The 3,421-nt window shown below is 42.3% G+C and overlaps 1 pseudogene; it reads right to left on the bottom strand.

Annotated features, from left to right (window-relative positions):
* Positions 1–2,028: 2,028 nt before the first annotated feature.
* On the bottom strand, positions 2,029–2,547 carry LOC539005 (ribosomal protein S14 pseudogene; annotated as a pseudogene).
* Positions 2,548–3,421: the final 874 nt, after the last annotated feature.

Genomic DNA, 3,421 nt, shown 5'->3' with positions numbered 1-3,421 from the left:
TGCATGGCGCCTCTTAGCTTGTGTTCTAAGGCAGCAGTGCCCAACCTTTTTGGCACTAGGGATAAGTTTTACAGAAGATAATTTTTCCATGGAAGACAGTGGGATAGGGGATGAGGGAGAGCATGGGGGGATGGTTTCAGAATGATTCAAATGCATTACATTTATTGTGCGCTTTATTTCTATTATTATTACATCAGCTCCATCTCAGATCACCAGGCCTTAGACCCCAGAGGTTGGGGGCCCCTGTTCTAGGATCCAAGAGTTGTGGATACCTGAATGTCTTGACATTCTTAAACCCACAGTGGGATGATCGTGAATTTGAAGATGTCCAAGATTTAGAAAATACAGGAATTAACGGAAGTGTGTTGCTCCTCTGCCCAAGTCTTGGATATATCTCCTTCAGTTCCTGGGTTTCCTCTCCATTAGTTAGATCAGATCAATGCCAGCACAGATCAGCCAGCACAGATGAGTGTGGCTTCCTGTTTGGTGGTACTAGGCAAGGCACAAAATTACATTAACTCACTTAGAGAAAAATTATTTCCATTTCAATTCTCTTTAGGTTTTGGTCCCATTAGGAGGAGAGACTATTGGATACTGGCAGGGTGTTATGCTTTTTAATCTCCCTATTTGGCAGAGACCCAACTTCAGGCTTGGAATCTTTTCTATGTGAAAATCCCACAAGTACTTTATATTATTAATTGTTTTGTATTTTACTATTATCTTCTGTATCCATCAGAATTCCATCAGAGAAGCATAACTAAAATGAGTATTATAGAAAAAGAATTTTTTATAGGAATAAGAGGTGATACCATTGTTTCCATTAGGGAAACATTGGCTGTCCTAGTCCCCAAGGAGACTTTTTTTTTATTTTTTGCTGTGCTGAATCTTTGTTGTGGCATTTAGGCTGTTAGTTGCAGCATGTGGGATCTAGTTCCCTGAACAAGAATGGAACCTGGGCCTCCTGCACTGGGAGTATGCACTCTTAACCCCTGGACTCCCATCAGGGAAGTCCCCCTCCAAAAGACATTTTTGTTTGTAGTACTGACATTTAATATCTCATGGGTAGAGGCCTGGGATGCTACTGAACATCTTACCTTGTCTAGGACAGACAGATCACCACAACAAAGATTATCTGGTCCCAAATGTCAATAGTACCAATGTCAGATGAACCATGCCTAACTCAGACTAGGGGGAAATCAGTTTTCATTTATTGTGTGCTATAAAGTTCTTTTTGCAAACAAATAAAAATCAAATTAAAAAAATGAGTACATTCAAAGGCCAAGACTAAGAAAAGGAAGATGTGGTACTCAAACAGTGGCAAAAATTGGAAAATCATGCATAATTAACATGCTTGTGAAACATTAAAAGTAATTCTAATATTTCTCCCCGTTTTGCTTTAACATTGTCTTTCTGAGGCTGACAGGCCAACATTGTCTGAGCAATATCCATTCATCCTGTGTGTCATAGTAACAGTGCTCTGATAAGTCCAAGTAGCTATAAGCAAAGGTTAGAGAAGACTAGTTTTCACAATCTGACTATTTTTGGACAGTGAGATTTAAGTGGAAACTATTGAGTAGAATTTCCATGAAAACTCCTTAAAAGAATGCTGACTCAGTTTGCCATTTAGCCTTTTATAGTCTTCCCACTTCCTGGAATGCTGATGCAATGACTGGTGCCTGTAATCACCATGAGACAACTTTGAGGATGAAATCAAATGACAAAGATGGCAAAGTGGAAAGATAGAATGAGCCTAAAAGATAACCGCAATGAGAATTCCCCTGCACTAGCCCTAGACTACCCACTATGGAATTTTCTGTTAGAAAAGAGGAAGAAAAAAAGTCTGTCTTGTTTAAGCCTAGGTTTATTTATGCATAAACTGTTTACCATTATTGAATCTCCACCTTTTAGCTTCACCTTCAAACTCCATTTCCAGTAAATAATATTAACTTTAGTTTTCCCTTTTTCTCTCACAGTTTAGTGAGAACTATTTATTTATTTATTTTTTACATCAAAGCAATTTATTGACAGAAAGCAATACTTTGAGGAGTCCTGTTCACAGACGGCGACCACGGCGACCCCCTTTCCTGCGAGTGCTGTCGGAGAGGATTGGGGTGACATCCTCAATCCGCCCAATCTTCATCCCTGAGCAGTCGAGGGCTCTGAGCGCTGACTGGGCCCCTGGTCCAGGAGTCTTGGTCCTATTTCCTCCTCTGGCCTGGAGTTTGATGTGGAGGGCAGTCATGCCTAGCTCCTTGCCTCTCTGGTCTACATCCTGGGCAGCCAATACGGCAGCGTATGGAGAGGACTCATCTCGGTCAGCCTTCACCTTCATCCCCCCAGTTACACGGCAGATGGTTTCCTTGCCAGAGAGATCAGTGACGTGCACAAAAGTGTCGTTGAAGGCTGCAAAGATGTGGCACACACCAAATACATTTTCTCCTTCAGCCACCTGAGGGCCAAGGCTGATGACCCGTTCTTCCTTTTTTTCTTTTCCCTTGCGAGGTGCCATTTCTGCGCGTCTTCTCCAGACTCTACCACCGGAAAGAGAGGCAGAAGAACTATTTATTGCAGAAAAACCCTGACTACTTCCTATTGCTCTTCCAATTGCTAAACAAAAGGGACTTGTCACCTTAAAAAAAAAGGTAGAACTTACTCATTGTCTGTCTCTAAACTTTATGACAATCTGAACCTCAAATCTGTATCTGTTCTTGTAACAAAGCTGGTTCCTATGGTTCCTTCCCCAGGGGCAGACCGTTTCCCCATATCCTCTGCTTTAGCTCCTCACTGAAGTACCTAGAAAATAGTATCTGATACATATTTCCTGAGTATTTCTACAGATGCTAGAACTCTCATCCAAAGGAAGATGTTAACTACTTGAGGACCGTAGCCCCTAGACCTACTGGAGCCTAAGGTTTAATAATATTAACCCATGTGACATCATCTCCTTACCTCACCATCAATTTATCAGAGAATGGTGCACTAACTGATCACATACCTTGTGAACCCTCTTCTTCACCTGGCCGTTAAAAATGCTTTGCTGAAACCCACCGGAGAGTTCAGCCTTTTTGAGAACTAGCTGCCCTGGACTCTGCTTGGCACCTGTAATAAATGCTGCACTTTCCTTCACCACAACCCCATGTCAGTAGATCAGCTTCATTGTATGTGGGCAAGTGGACTCAAGTTTGGTTCAGCAACACTGTTATTTAATGGGGAAAAGAATCGGTGGCTTTGCGTACCACTAAGCATCGAAATCAGTGGTTCTCAGCTAGGGGCTGACAAGCTGGTCTCCTTGGGAAAAGCTGGTAACTCAAAGACATTTTTGGTTGTGACCATGCAGGGCTTGGAGTAGAGGGTGGAATCCAGGGATTCTGACAGCATCCTACAATGTAGAGGACAGCCCCCAAGAAAACCATCTGGTCCA

The sequence above is a fragment of the Bos taurus genome, chromosome 17, assembly GCF_002263795.3.
Source record: "Bos taurus isolate L1 Dominette 01449 registration number 42190680 breed Hereford chromosome 17, ARS-UCD2.0, whole genome shotgun sequence".
NCBI classification, from domain to species: Eukaryota; Metazoa; Chordata; class Mammalia; order Artiodactyla; family Bovidae; genus Bos; species Bos taurus.
Note: the sequence above shows the minus strand (reverse complement) of the source record. Positions and strands in the feature narration are given on the sequence as shown.